Source organism: Falco cherrug, chromosome 2 (genome assembly GCF_023634085.1).
Source record: "Falco cherrug isolate bFalChe1 chromosome 2, bFalChe1.pri, whole genome shotgun sequence".
Lineage (NCBI taxonomy): Eukaryota > Metazoa > Chordata > Aves > Falconiformes > Falconidae > Falco > Falco cherrug.
Genome location: NC_073698.1, coordinates 24736774 through 24752980, shown reverse-complemented (window position 1 = coordinate 24752980; position 16207 = coordinate 24736774). Strand labels below are relative to the sequence as shown.

The following is a 16207-nucleotide window of genomic DNA, read 5'->3' as shown; positions in this document are numbered from 1 at the left end:
TAACTTCCATATCAGTGTACACTGATTCACAGATGTCCCATCATGCTATACATACCAGAGTAGAATGGTATGTAAATACCTCCAAGGGAGAATGAGGCCTCTTAGCCATGTATGCTGGAGGAACTGCAATGGCAAGAAAGGAAAGTTTGAGCTTTAGGAAGTTTGTAATCACCACCACTCAATCACTCATTCATTCAATTAATAAAGCCTCATCCTTCTTCTTGCCTGGGGCCCACGGAGCCTCCCTCCTTGTTGCATTAGCACCTGTTTTGTGAGGCTGCCCAGCAAACCATGGCACAAACTTAGGTTACCTTTCATTTATTTATTTTCAGCCATGCTGCCACAAGGGACAAAAAGAGGAGTATGCATCTGGGACAAGGATATATGAATCGTTTCTTTTAGTGACTGTGCTAGGTTTCCCCTAGTTAAAATGTTCGCAAAACTAAGGTTACAAAGGCAATGTTTAGGCGATCTACTGCATTTTGGATGGGTTTTACAGGTGTCAGAAGTGTTTAAAGAAATAAAGTTGATAACAGCCAAGGTGAGTATTCTTGGGTACCTGCTTGCCCAGAGGAGACTGTTCAACAGTACATACCCATTTAGAAAATTTTTCTTTTTTCCCCTGTAAGCACTTACTACCTAGGTCTCATCCCCTATACACGGCAGAACAGTCACAGATAGGCAAACATATTGGTGCTATGAAGACTCTTAACCTCTTTCGGTTTGTATCTCAAATATGAAAGTTAAACAATGGAAGAAAAAGGGGGAAAAACTGAGGAAATTATACAGCTATTCAAACCCTCCAGCTGTTACTCAAAAATTATTTGTTTAATTTCCTGGAATAACCTGCTTGTCTTAATCCATACAATGTGAACATCTGATACGTTCTCTGCTTGAATTAACCCATTTCTTCCAGTCTAATGCTGTTACAGGCAAAGAACTGGGATTTTGATACTGCCTCAGCATACATAAAAACCTCCCTTTATTCAAGCATCGTTTTTCAGCAGTGGGTATAAGAGAAAAAAGTCAACAAATAACCAGTCATGGTCATACTCTCATGCCAGCAAAGAGATCATTTCAGTTTCACGTTGATTTCTACCCTTGTAGCAAACACCTCACTCAGAATAGTCCAATTAGGACTTAGTTGCCAGGCTACACCTGACCTTAGATAAATTTAAATCAGAGTATTAGATTCTAGTCATATCATGCACTACATCTACAGTTTTGATTTGCGATAGATAATTTAATATTTAATTACAGTCACATAAAAGAGAAATAAGCTTTCAGCCCAGACAATTCCTCACCTCTCTCAAACACAAACAGATAAAACAAAGAAGAGGATACAGCTTTTCCAGAGTTGCTTTCTATGCTGGTATGCTGATTTTAATAGATTAATATTGACAAGACATTTGGCTGAGTGTTTCAACTGCATTGTCTTTCAGCTGAAAGAAAATAAGCACATTTAATTTCTAGTCATACTCCTGTTTGCTAACAACAAACAAAATCTATGGTTAAAGCTGTAATCTGGTTCTAAGATAGTATTAGCCCCTTACTGTTTGATCCATAATGCAGAGTTCCCATACTAAGAGGGGATGCTGACTTATGTCACAGCATTTTATAAGCAGAGCAATTCATATACTAATTTACATTTGTAACAACTTCATGCTGATATTCCATTACATGATAGCTGTTGCAGCCGTATCTTCATGAGGACTTTAAAGCTGATCCTTCTCCAACAGAAAAGCAGTGCAAGCCCTGGAAACAGGCATTTTCTGGCTGTGTAGAGGGTAGAGGCACAGCGCAGGAACCCAGCCAGCTGATGGGGCTCCTTGCAGATGGCTTCAGAATTGTCAGAACACACGGCTTCACCCAAGGGCAGCCCAGAGGCTGGGCATCTTCCAAATATCAAAGGCTGATGGCGGAACTTGCCAGAATTTGCACGATGGTAACACTCACAATTACAAAATCGTTCTTGCTATTATTCCACTGCGATCTGTGACATTAGGCTTAAGCCCTGGGTACAGTTGTAAGACAAAGACCTAGAGGCTATGCAGGAATTTTATGTAGTAGAGTGTATTATTAGTCCTCAATAAAACATGGCAGATGTCCCCGTTTTCCCTATTGTGTTCTGTGTAGAAAGGGCAAGCAAGCTAAGAACACGAAGGTTACAGATTTCAGGGATGATTTTCTATTTAAAGCCACTTCTGAGTGTTCAGTATTTTACATAAATTAAATTTGGTTAGCACATACTGTGAGACAGTAACAAAGCATTTCAGCTTCTGTAAAAAAAGTGTTACGGTTATAGAGAAAAAAAATCAAAAATGTTTGGAACTTGAAAGTGCTTTTTAGAGAGGATCATTTTAATAGAAGTTTCCATCAGCTACGAAGAGTTTATTCTACACTTGCTGTTAAGTGAGGCCACTGTCCAAAGTGATCACAGACATTTAGGAAATCCAGTCTTCTTCCTTTCCTTATCATGAAAATTAAAGGATAATGAAAATTCTGTTTTTAATGGATGGGCAAATATATATATCTGTGGCCTATTAATAACATACAGACTTTAAAAAAATCCAATATATTAAAGTTGCATTGATCCAGTGCTGGATGAGATGATAGATCGGGCTGCCCTGTGGCAGAAATAGTCCCTTGCTCAAGACTCTGGATTGCTTATGTTACATGGAATTTTGTTAATGAAGAGGAAAAAAGAAAAGCAGCCCAAACTTATCTCACCCTTCAGCAAACCTCTCCTATGCAATGTAATGGGACAGACCTGAATTAGGTTTCACATGTCTTTCCTACATTGCAAGACACACACACACACAAAAAAAATGCAACAAAAACAACCCAACCAGGAACAGTGTTCCAGAAAATATTTTTAAATAAATACCACACTGAAAAGAAAGGAGGAGAGAAAATTCTGTCCTCTTGTGAAGATTTGATTTCTCAACTTTTCCTATGCTCCACATCTTCCTATAATGTCAGGCTCTACTTAATGCATGGTCACTTAACTTCCTCACATCCTCCCTGAATATTCATGCCTTAGGTTTTAACAGGCTCTGTGTTACAACCTGATACACGATGTGATCTCCAACCCCTGAGCTAGTACCTGCTAAGTTTTATATTGCTACCCACACAAACAAAAAGAAGGTAACAACTATCACCAGCCTTAGAATCCAGTAACAATATTTAACTCTTTTAATAGGTGTCTCCTGTTCTGAGTCTGGATAGTACTCCTACATCCACATAATGAACATTTTGTGTCATCTGTTACTAAGGGTGAGATTCAGATCATTTTACTTCCACTTCAGTTCACATCTGAGTGAAATCTATGTGCTCAAATCTTAGGGATCAAGACTGCCTTCTCTCCAGCATCATTTAAGTTCTGATTCAAAGGATGTGATCCAGACCAGGAGCTCTAACTTGCTTGTGGTTTTGGGATTAAAAAAAAAAAATATATATATCTTTTGAGCCTCCCAAGGATATGATCTTCTGTTCTCAAGGGTGGGAGAACTGGGCTGCCTCTAGTAAGAGTGGGTTCCAGAACAGCAGAAAGCACTACTGCCCCAGTTCCTATTGCTCTAAGCTTCACCTGTACCCTTGTGTTGGGGCAAACTGTCCCCTAGATCCTCAACATTGACACCTGCTCACTTTCAGAAATGTAGTAGTCCAAAAGGCCAGGTATCGTTTACATCTTAGTTTTTCATTTAAGACAAATACGTAAAGTACCTATATTTTGCCTAAGTCTCCAGACAGATGGATCTTACATGTGTACTCAGGCCTACCTAAATTCAGACGCACAAATCATACTGTTTTCAGAAATAAGGGTACTTATAACTACTATTAAAGGAATTGAAGCATAGAATTTTTTATTGTTTGGTATCAGCTCACAGTATGCTTGATTATATGCTGAGCCTGTAGCTTTCCAACTCCTCCATATTCTCCCGAAAAGCCCACTTCATTTTCATGCGTGGCATGTTGTGCTGAATAGAAAAGCCACATTTAGCTATAATTTTGGAGTTCCAGTAACAACACAATAAATATAGATGGATCCCTAACAGTAATAGAAACATAACCTAGTTTTGTTCAACTGATTCTCTAAATTAGTGCTCTCAGTGTCATCTAGTGATCATAAAGGTATCTATTAAAGCAATGTTTGGCCAAAGAAGCACACAAACTGCAAGGTGTGAGCCTATCCTTCCGGTTTCCACAGAGACAAAAGCAGTCTTTACAAAAGCATCTGAAATCTTGATCTAAGATGACAAATGCATTCCACCTCCATCAGTCAGCAAATCATCCTCCTTCCCAACTATCACACTCACAGGGGAGTCAGAACCACATGCATATTCTTGATGTCTGGCACATGGAAATAGGTTTAAATTTGTCTGGCATGCTTTCAGTGCATCCCCTTTCATTGGAAGTGTAACATACAGACTTATATACACTTTGACTTAATTTTATTCTCTATCTCATATTAGGGAAATACTCATTTTGCTCTCTATATCCTTTGGCTGTATTTCAGCTTCCTCCGGACTACTTATAAAACTGTCCCAAGTGCAAGACCAATCAATAGGAAAATGAAGGTTTTCCACCTGAGGCCAGAGCTCTAGAAACAACAGAACACAACTTTACCAGCTACTCTGAATGCCCGACTGAGGCAGAACCTCAAAGACATGAGCTTCAGCTTCTGCTACAGAAGTCGGTAGCATACAAGAACAAACATGACATTGCTACAGCACTGTAAAGCACAGATGTGTAAATTATCTTTAAAACTTCCAGATATGGACACAAATACCCCAGACCTGTTTTGTACATGTTTAATTGTACAATGTTAAATTTCTGTACTTTTATTATAAATAATCATTTTGCATTTGAACAGTATTAATAACACCCACTTGCTGCATCTAACACTGCAATACAGTAGCATACTTCTTTCATAAAATAAGCATTTTTCTGTGTACAGACTTGGAACAGAGGTCTGTCACCTCTCTTATCAACTGCACTTGAATTAGTCGAACTGGTTACTCATGCTTTGCCTGTGCTCCCGAATCTAACTCCATATTGCAAATAAACAGTTTCTCTCCCGCTCTGCGCCCATCTCTTCTCCCCCTGTCCCTCTCCCACCTGCAGTAAGCAAAGCACTGCCTGGGAGAAATGAGAACAGCTGAGGGAAAGTTTTTCTACACAAGTTCATGAATGTGGATTTAGAAGCAGACTGGAGCTCCTCTTACATTGTCATGGAAAAAAAAAAAAGACAGAAAGCAAGGAAAGGAACAGCTATCTCAACATTAAATAATATTAAATGTAATTTTTTTCCCCATACTCAGAGATAAAAGATGACAGCCAGTATACACGTAAAATAACAGGGAAAAGGAAAGAATGTGAGGAAACTCAGGGTCTAAACCACAGGAAGCAGTGGCCAACAGCAAGTAACTGACCCACAGCGCTGCCTCAAACAGCAAGCACAAGCAGGGGCTGACCCCTAAAGCAAGCTTTAAGGTAAGTGAAGAACTCCAAGTGCTTAAAGACTGAAAAGAGGGGAAAAAAACACAAAACATGAAAGGAAGAATGAGATTCTCTGCACCAACTTGCTTAAGTCAGAGGTATTTTGGGGTTCTCTTTCCTCCACCTTGTTTCCTGAAGAAGTGCAAGAACCTAACCAGTTAAAAAGCACCACCTTTTTAAACGATGATATTAAAAGCTCCCGATTTTACGGATTATTTTCCTCTGACTTGTTAAGGCATAAACTGCATGATAAGATGGCATCCAAATCCTGCCTTAATACTGTTCCTGGACAGGAATGGAAAAACATTGTACTGTTTTACACTGCTACAAACCTGACACAATTTATATAGCCTGCATACCAATGCTAGATTTAAGGGACTGTGCCTGTGCATTATATATATTTTTAAAAAAAAACAAAAATAAAATGTGGCTAATAGAACTGTACAGATGTGTATTGATTATTCAAGATCAGGATACTCAGTGGTCACGCTTATTATTAGTACAAGCAAAACAAGAATGAATTAGAAAAACATTTTAAAATTTGGACAAGATTCTTTGCAACTATGTACTGGCCAGAGTTAACTACAATTTTAGACTAATTCGACAACAGTTAATTTGCAAGAATGACAGTAGATGCATTCAAAACAGTATTGGCAGAAGAGAATAGTTCTGCCCCCTTTGCAAGTGCTGTAATACAGGCTGAATGACAAAAGACATCATGTGTTTGAAATCTGCTCCCTTTAGGGATCATGTTGCTGAAAGTGCGTCCCTGCACACAGCTGCAGTGGCCCAAGGCTCACCAGATAAATACCATGTATATATATACACACACATATTACTGTGTGCAATCAAAGTAAGGAAAGATCACTCCTGCAAAACCAGAACAGAAACACATTTACTTTTCTGAGTGTCAGCTGTGCAACTGGTAAAATTTAAACTAAGACGACACAACCTTATTCTGACTAGTAACACTTACGAAAACAACTGAGAAAAATTTAGTGTTAGTGTTAAATGAAAGTGCACAATAACCTAGTTTAAGTCAGACACTCACTGCAGCAAGTACATATTTTGGCACCTGCCTGCCCACTGACTGTGAATGTTAATCAACTCTTGTATCAGCTCCCTCAAGAAAAGGAAACACCCTTCCACTCCTTACTGTCTTCTACTGCTATCTCCATATAGGGCTTCAGAACTGAGGAATTTATTTTACACAAAGTCAATTAAGAGCTTAGTTAGAGAGAAAAAAGCTTGCCAAAGGGAGATAAATCCCGCAACGCTCCCAAAACATAGCGAGACTCCCACTGAACTCTTCTAGTAATTCATTCCAGGGTCAGGGAGGTGCATGAACACCATCGTCCACCTGCTTCTTGCAAGTTCAGCTGCAGGCTTTATAACCCCCAAACTAAGATGAGCAGCAAAATATTGAGGAGCAGTAAGTTTTTCATCTGGACTCAGGACGATAATCCTGAAATTAATCTAGATTCAAAGATACTCGAACAAAGACTGTGCAGCCCTGTTGCAGTATCCTCACACGGCTCACATAACTATCCTGACATTTCAGATTAGTTTCAAGAGGAATTTCAAGAACTGATGCCTGTGATAGCACAGAATACCATGATCTGGCTTATCTGTGGGAAGTCAAGCTGTTACCAGTCTCTAGGACAGGCAAAGATGACAAATACATTCCTGAACCCTTCTGTAATTATGCAAACGTCCAAGAAAAAGTGCTAATACTATAGAAACTAGTTATTTTCAGGAGGACTCGTATCACTAAGTACTTCAATCAATTTGCGTTAGGAATCATTACCCTTACATTTTTCATAGTTAAGCACTAACATTGTCATGTTAGCACTATAAATCTAGCTGATAAAGTGACCCTGCATCTGAGAACAACATTCACCTGTGGAAGTGAAGAAGTATGATAGCAAGGATCAGACCTACTCATGGCGCTTTACACTGCTAGTCATATCATTTCTATCTTTCTTTGGTCGAGAAAATTATTTGGGGCTATGCTTCCAAGTCTTGACTCAAAACAGTGGTGTATTAGAGAAACAGCTTTTTCAGCATAGTGTGTAAATGTAATAAATACTTTTGGGGAGGGTGGAAACTAATAGAGGGTTCCAAGGGGACCTAAATAACCTGAGATCCCCTTGGTTCCTACACAGATTGGAAGTACACAGAGAAATGGGTGAAGTTCAGATCACATTTCAGGAGTAATGGAGATTCCCACATATGCTTCTCAAGTGTAACAAGCAGGGCACATCTGCTTGCACGGGAAAGAATACAGCACAGGAGCATCAAAAGAGGTAAGTATAAACGAGGGTCATCTGGACCAACTGTATACAGAAGGATGCAGTTTTCCTGCTAGCTGAAGATAGGCTTTTGGAAAGTACTGGAGTCTTGAGGAATTAAATCACAAAGCCTAGTTTCAGCCTGGAAGCTGAGACTCCTGTACCTCTTTCACAGTCAACGGACAGAGCCATTGATTCAGGGCTAGGAATAACCTCTGCCTCTCCACTAGCTATACTGAATTATATAATACATATAATATAGCAAGGTTAAAGTTAGCTTTTGGCAGTGCCTGTCCCACTGTGATAGCAATATTCCTCCTTTCTTAGTAGAAGATGGTACAACTCATCTATTCCAATGTTAATATTTCCTTCTTGTGAGAAAATCTGAGTTTGGATGAAACTAGTTCAGCTTCACCTTCCAGGTGCCTTTATAAAGCTGAGAAATTCCAGTCTACAAGAATCTGTAGATGATGATCAATTAATCTTGCAAATTTCTGTTCTAATTTACATGACTGAAATCTTGAGGCCTCACAGTATAAAAGTTTTGTTGGGTTTTTTTTCCCTCCCAGACCTTGAAAAATTCCACAGGCCTCTTTTTCAAACTATCTCCTTTATTTATACTTCAATTGTTAAGTGGAAATAGCAAGGCGCTGGATAAAATACTTTACTAGCACAGTATTTTAGCATCACACTGACAGACAAGCTAAACAAGCTTCTTAAATTATCCCTTGGGCTTTCCTTCAAGTTACTACCCTAAAGAGTTTTGTATTTGTAACCCTACAACATGTGCTCGTATTACCTTCCATGTAGCAGCATTAAAAATATGCTTTGTTGTACCATCAGTGCTTAACCAGGCAATTCACACATGACTATCATGCTGTAATACTGATTCACCTTCATTATTTACTAATACCCCACCAACCTGGGATACCCTGTAAAGCAGTAGGAATGCAGAGGATACTTAATAAGTGAAAATTTTACATCATCCAAATGCTTAAAAAACTAGAAAAAAGCTTTGAATCTACAGAATTCTTAACTCTCACACAGAGCTAAAACCTCAAGTATCAACTATAAATGAAGATTTGAGAGCCAGATTTTTTACAAGTACTGTATACAGTCTTTCTGCTATACAATGTAATTTTTTTAAAAAAAGAAGTATCAAATCTTAGAAAAACGTACATATGACATATCCACAGGTTAGCTTAGGTAGGTCATAATACTTTCCAGAGAAATAAGAAGCTGTATGTCAGTCATAGGAAGATACAGACCTGCCATCTGTGATATTTTGAAGGCCTCATTTACACTGTCCAGCCTTTCCCAGTAAAACATCAGTACTGAAAAATCAACAAAATTCCCTACTCTAGCTGTGATATATGCAAAGAAAAGGGACTGGTTTTCTCTCACCTAGCTGCAGATGTTCAAAACTTAAGTTGCCAAAGTCTAAACTCCACCTGGGTGGTGGTGGGGGGGTGATGGTAGTGGTGGTGAAGAGAGAGATAGGTAGCTCTGCGAGGTGGAATTCATCTCCTCTGAGGACAAGGGAAATTGCCTTTTCCTTTAATTGCAGACTTTCACTGAGACTTAGACATTCTTAAACTTTGTATGCTCATACAGGTGAGATGAAAGAAATGCCACATCAAGACCTTCTGCACTACGGTCATTGTGAGTGAAGCAAAATAAACTAAAAAGGACCAGCAAGGCTGCTCTGGTGGGAAAAGCCCACGTGTCAGTGCAGTGTTGCTGGGACTAATGACTTTTTTGTGCCCTAAGCAGAGGGCAGAAGCAGGTCTTCATCTCTCATTATTTGTTCTCTCATAATTTTTTCATACAATTCCCAATTTCATTGTATCATTATTTTAATCAGGGATGGCAAACTAATGGGCTGAACATTCTTTGATGGTCAGGGTGCTGAATAAAGAGATGCTGAATAAAGAGATGCTCTATGTAAATGCTTCAAAGGGGTTTTATCTTCCAGTCTCTATGACAGTGCTGAAGAAACTGGAAAAAAAAATACAATGATGAGATTCTTACAGCAATTTTGGATTTTTCTACTTAGGTACCAAATTTATTCAAAATTGGGAACTGAAAGCTTACTGTTTCATCATGTAACTCTGAATAACAGCACCACCAGATTGTAAATGCATTCCTATCAAATCCTCTAAAGGCAGGTGTCTAGCAGCAGATCTCTGCTGCTGTTATTGTTGAAATTGCACCAAAATGGGCAATCTTGATTTGCTAGTGTACATTAACTCCCACATTAGCCAACGTGTGTGTGTATCTATCTGAAAGGATGTACAAAAATCCACTGAAAAATAAATCCAAATCTTTCTGCAACCTGAGCTAAAATTTTTCAGCTTACTTTCTGGAAACATAGAAAGTAGGTCAGCACACATCCCAAAATAGCACATAAGCACTGAGAGAAAGTCGTGTATCTGTATCTTTGGACTTTTTAGCTCATTTCTCTATGGGGGGAATGGAGAATGAAAGCCTTTCCTTTATTCTACTGTATGGAGGAACACATACAAGAAAAGGCCCCAAAATCTTTCACCTACATGGGGGTAATGTTATCTGTTTTAATCAAAGTAAAACAGCAATGAGTGGAACCATTTAAGCTTAATCTAAATATAAGCAAGGGCAAAGTCAGGAAGTTTTAAATGTGTTTAAAATGTACTGGGTATGTATCACATCCTGTTCCTTGTATCAAAACCCTATTTGGTAAAATATTTACTTTGGAAATAATAGCATACTTTCTGTGATTTTGTTGTTCATCTTATGATATTTTTTTTTAAGTATTTGCTGTTTCAATAAGAACTGCTGCCTATCTTGTGATATCTTCCATGCTATGCACACTCCTGAACAAAAAATATTTTCTTTAATACCAGATGCAGGTCTCCCACTTTTTATTTTTCTTTTTTCCCCCTTCCTCTTTTTAAGGAAGTAAAAACACAAGCAAAACCAAAATTATTTAAACACTCAGACACCTTATATCTATAAAGAGTCTGAAGAACTCTTCTGGGATTAATATTAACAAACTCCTTTCATGAACTACTATGGTACCTTAAGAAGAAAAGAAAAACAAAAACCACTCAGGCAATATTAAATGATGCTTATCAGCCCTAAAATGTTATTACTTTATTCAAGTCAATAGAAATACTGTTGGCAACAACATGATGAATGATGCTGATCTGTTTCCCAGAACAGATTTCAAGCTAGAACACTGATATTTTTAATTAGGAAAAAATGATACTGCCTCCCCCAGATTCCAAGTGTCAGTCTTCGTTTGGATCTCTGCACTAGATTAACACAAATGTCTGAAAGATACTGAGCACTGGTAGTATGACCTTTTAAGTCCAGTGATTTTTATGCAATCAGCAGGAATCTCTAAAAATAACAAAACAAATCTATTTATAGTTCTTCCTTTTCTGGTTGTTGTTGATTTTTGGTTTTGTGTGTTGGGGTTGGTGTTGTGAATTTTGTTGGGTTTGTTGTTTTGTTTTGTTTTGCTGTTTTTTTAAAAAAAACTATTGGTCTATCTATTGGTCTATCCATGCTCCATCTCAATTCTTGGGCACATGGCACTCACATATTCCCCTGCGTCAATCCAACCCATTTTAAATATCGCATCCACCAGCTTGTGAAGTACTAAGATCCACGTGTGTGTATATATATATAGAGAGAGAGAGAGAGAGAGAGAGAGAGAGAGAGAGATTAGGTAACTAGAGAATTGGACTCTTTTGCAGAGCTTAAGTCTCTCCAAAAAGGGAGATCGAAATGGAGAACAACTTACTGAACCTATAGCTACTGGCATCTGCACTTTTGTTTGACACTCAATAAACCAATGCTTGCCATCAGAACTTAAGTAAAAATCAGGACCTTCGTAGGTAACACAAGCTTCACAATGAAACAAGTGAAGAAACAATGGAGGTTCTCAAACTTCAAAACATGAAGTCAAAGCACTAAAATAAAATAAAATGGTTGAGGTTTTATGTCCTGTCAGGTCTCGACCTTGCAAAATTTTGAAACTCTAACCTAGCAACCAAAGTGCATAATTAAACACGTTTAATTGCATTCCTAGATTACTGCCAGATAGCTTGTCACATGCCTTTCTGAGTCTAAACAGTTTTAATTCATTACTTCCAAAAGCCAAATGCACAGAACTGACAAGAGTTCAATTTAGACCTGGAAAATTTATATTAAAATATCATAAGATCTAATAAATCAAAGAGCATAAGTTTATAGTGCAGCATTAAAATAAATAAAGAGGAAATAAGGCAGTTATGAGTAGCAACAGATATGACCTCCCCTAGCTTTCTCTTGCTGATGCCAGCAATGCCACCCTCCAAAACCTGAGAGAACCTATGGAAAGATTAATCAAACTTTAGTACTGCTAATTTTTCTGATGTGCTACCAGTGTAATTAAAACCCATCACTGTTCTAGCTAAATGGACCTAAATAATTTCCTCCTTGCCCTGGAATTTTTCTAAACTGTAAAAGACAAGAGATTTCACATGAGCACATCACATCAGTTGGTCTCATCTCCATTTTAGAAAATAAAAGCCCATGAATATGTTTGCATATTCATGTATTTCCAACTCTGAGTTCAAGGACATTTACAAGACACCTGCTAATATGCCAAATTTGTATTCATTGGAGTGGGAAGCCTGCTGCCATGAGATACTGTTCTCACTCAGAAGTCATTAGTTTAATCGCTGAGAGGTAGTATCTTCTTAAACCCGCTTTGTGAAGGAGAAACTTTAGTATCATCACTTGTTTCAAGGCACAGTAAAACAGGTAAACTACTCCAGAAGTGGTCAAATCTAGTATTTTCTGAGTTTGCTTAACTGGGATGTAGGAAGTCCTAGAATTAGTCGCAAGGTAGTCTAGGAAACAGTGCTCTCATTTTCCAGCTTAGAGTCTGTAATTACATATAGCTGTACTTTTCCAGACCAGAGTCACCACTCATTCCATCCTGGCTCACGTGGTGCAACGATACGTGCTCAATCTTGTATCTACAGCCCTAGTGACTGTGCGCTAGACTCCTGTGGCTGCCTTATTTTAAATGGGTTAGATGTCTCCCTTACACCCTTCAGTGACTGACACACGAATTTCAGCACGTTCCAATGGTACCCCAGGTTGAAAGTGCACACGCTGCTGTGGAGGTGTGTCCTAGAGCCATACCACAAGTCAAACCGAACTTACAGACTTAGCCATACGGAGCCTTTTTCCCATCAGCATGCATGTAACACAACCCAGCTGCACAGAACAGCTTATCTTTAGGCAATGAAAATCACCATCTTCATAATGGTCATATAAATCTAGAATATACGCCACACATTTACAGATGTCTGTGCTCTACAGCATAAATACACCATTCTATTTGTTTTGATCTGCATGGTCTTGGATATTAAAAAAAGACTACATTAAAATAAAATAGGCACTGAATAACAAATGGTATTATAATAATTGTCCCAATGTACTGAAAACCATCATACAAAAATCTAGAGAAGCTGAAACAGAAAAATCTGTATTTAAGCAAACAGCAAAACCCATAAAAATAACTACTCAGATTGAAAAGTCAGAGAAAAATCTGTAATTAAGCAATCAGTAAAGAACATAAAAATAACTACTCAGATTGAAAAGTCCGTGGTCCTGTCAAGAGCCTTTATAGTACTGCTCTTTAAAAGTAAAAGAAAATATTTCACTCTTCAGTGGAGTAGAATTGGGACATTATGGAAGCCAGTACTCCAGGAGAAATACTGCTAACAATGTAATTTGGCGTGACTTACAGCCAATTACAGGGCAAAATTAATTGCCCCAAGAATTCTTATTTTTATATAGCCAGGAGGACTAACTGCCGCTTAATACACGCATCCAACCTTTGTTAGTAGGAAAAAAAGGTTTTGTTTTGTTCAAGAGAAGGACATCGATGAATTTGTACTCATGTTGCTCTGTGTATTTCCCCAGGTCCCTTGAGATATAAAAGCATGGTAGCAATTGCAGCTATTTCAGATACTTATTTAGTACACATGGAAAATACTTATTCATCTGTTTTCAAACACATACAACCAAATATAGCCAACCGTTTTCTTTAAGGAATTTCAGTCCCAGGAAGGCTTTAGCGAAACACTTGCACTGTATCTGATTAGTTTAAACCCACAAGTTTCTTCAACTCCTGGTAATAGTTTGCCAGCTTTCACTAACATTAAGACAGAGTCCATAAATACTTGTAGTAGGGTATGTGCACATTCTTATGGCACCATATGATGGTCTTAATACAGCTTTGTAATTCATATGTAAAGTGAGGCAGTAAGAAGCCCAAACCTGTCATTGCTAAATGCTAAATTAAATTCATGCACAGAATCCTGTTCCTTAAGAACTCCATATACATGAGCTTCCAAATTCCAATACACGTTTTATATTTTTCACCTATACAAAAGACTTAACTATTTACTAAAAAACTGTAATAGTTGCCACATGTATTCAATAAAGAAATGCATTCATACATAAAATTCACTATCATTCTAACAGAAAAATTCCACCTAAATCCTTAATCACTAGATAATGAACGCAAAATCTTACCTTTCCCTGAAGCAACAGTTTCCAGTACTGATCTCTTCTAATGCTTTAATTTTGCGATATAATTTTCATTAATAGTTTTCTAGTTCAGGCAAAGATGGGTTAACTGTAAGCACCCTGGATGCTATCTTGCTTGCTTCCTGGAGATCACTGTTTTGCATTGTGAGCCATCACAACCACCTAGGGAAAATAAGAGTTGTCTTAACCTTCAGTCACCTGGACACCATGACATATTACTGCTCCTCATTTAAACAAAAGATTAAACAAAGTCCAAGTCTTAAAGCATGACCTTAAAGATTGTATTTATCTACCAAACATTTTTTAACAGATGCTGTTAAATCAATTATTGCATACTTTCTTTACACTGACAACACAAACTAGACCTTTTTTAGTTTTTATTTTTTGGTAGATTTCTAGTCAGAAACTATAAGCAACAGAGGAAACTGAGTTATGCTGTAATTCCTTAAGCAGAAGTAAAAAGAACAGCAGCGTCTCTGGAAAATAAAAATGCTGAGAGTAGGAATCTACTTTTACTATTTGGGTATAACTACAAGGTCCCCATTAGAACAGGAAACATCGTACTTTATTTGGTGCAATTACAGGCATCTGTCAGCCAATTTTGTATCTCAGTTGAAACTGCAGGCTCACAAACAAAAGTTAGTCACCCATAACCATTCTTTGAGACAGGCTATGTACCATTTGCTCTCATGCTCTATGGAAGTGGCACAAAGGTAGCATTGCAACACTCCCTCACCTAGACTGGCTGAAATCTCATCAGCCCTCAAAAATCCCAACACAGACATGGCTTTTGGATAGCAGGACTGTTCTTATTTGATATCAGGTTTATGACCTGGCTTCCCTGGTCATAAGACCAAAGGAGCATGAAATGGTCTCTGATGCTCCTCCTCTGAGCAACACACTGATCATATGATGCCATGTTACTGTCAGTGTGTCCTAGGTTTTAATGTCATTTCAAAAGGTAGTGATGGAAAAGAATCTGAGACTTTTGAGCAGATCCCAGCATGCACAAAGGTTCTGAAGCCGAAACTGCCACCTGCACCACATCCATGTTCAAAACCACTAGCAGCAGATGTGGGTACTGCCCTTCAGAGAAATAGCACTGTCTCATGATGGATATGCCTAGAGGCCCATAATGCTGAATTATCAAAACCAACTGGAATTTTGCAACTGTAAGGACAGTTTGGATGTTCTCTGTGAGCTCAAGGAGTGATGCTGCTACATAGATCTGTGACATCAGTAAGACACCTTGTTTGCTAACTTGAATATGAGATGCAGTTGCTCAGAGCCTTGTCTAACCACAGCACTGAATACCTCCAAGGACAGTCTCACAACTCATCTGGACAACAATAGCGCTGACAGAGCAGGCTTTTGAACAGCATATCTTAATCTCAATACTCCAGACTCATGGCAGCAAACCGGACAATCCAACTCCAACATTACTTGACCTGGTCAGCCCCATGAACTGTTTGATAAGGCACTTAATTAAAAGATCTACTGAGTTGATATTATCAAATTATACTCAGTTTTCTGCTATCTCATAAAATGGTGTTTTACAACCCTGTCTCCTCTGCCACCCTTTCCTTAACAACAAGAACCACCCTTAACAATACATGGTGAAGTGATGAAGGGCTCATACATTTGTATTTCTCTTTCTTTCCTTCTGGACTTCCATAAAAACCACAATTATTTTTACGAAGCACTACTGCAAATCTGGATAATTCTCTTCTTGTATATTTATGCAAGAGTTCAGGTTTCCCAAACATTAAGAGAACTATCAAACTGTCAACTGAGTCAAAACTCATTGAGACAGACAGGGC

At 38.2% G+C, this 16207-nt stretch overlaps 1 protein-coding gene across 1 annotated transcript in view; it reads right to left on the bottom strand.

Annotated features, from left to right (window-relative positions):
• Window positions 1-14535, bottom strand: part of FRY (FRY microtubule binding protein) — a 217563-nt gene extending 203028 nt beyond the window's left edge. Inside the window, exon 1 of the mRNA XM_055702468.1 lies at window positions 14373-14535. The gene's annotated coding sequence lies outside the window, so the exon portion shown is untranslated. The remainder of the gene's footprint in view (window positions 1-14372) is intronic.
• Window positions 14536-16207: the final 1672 nt, after the last annotated feature.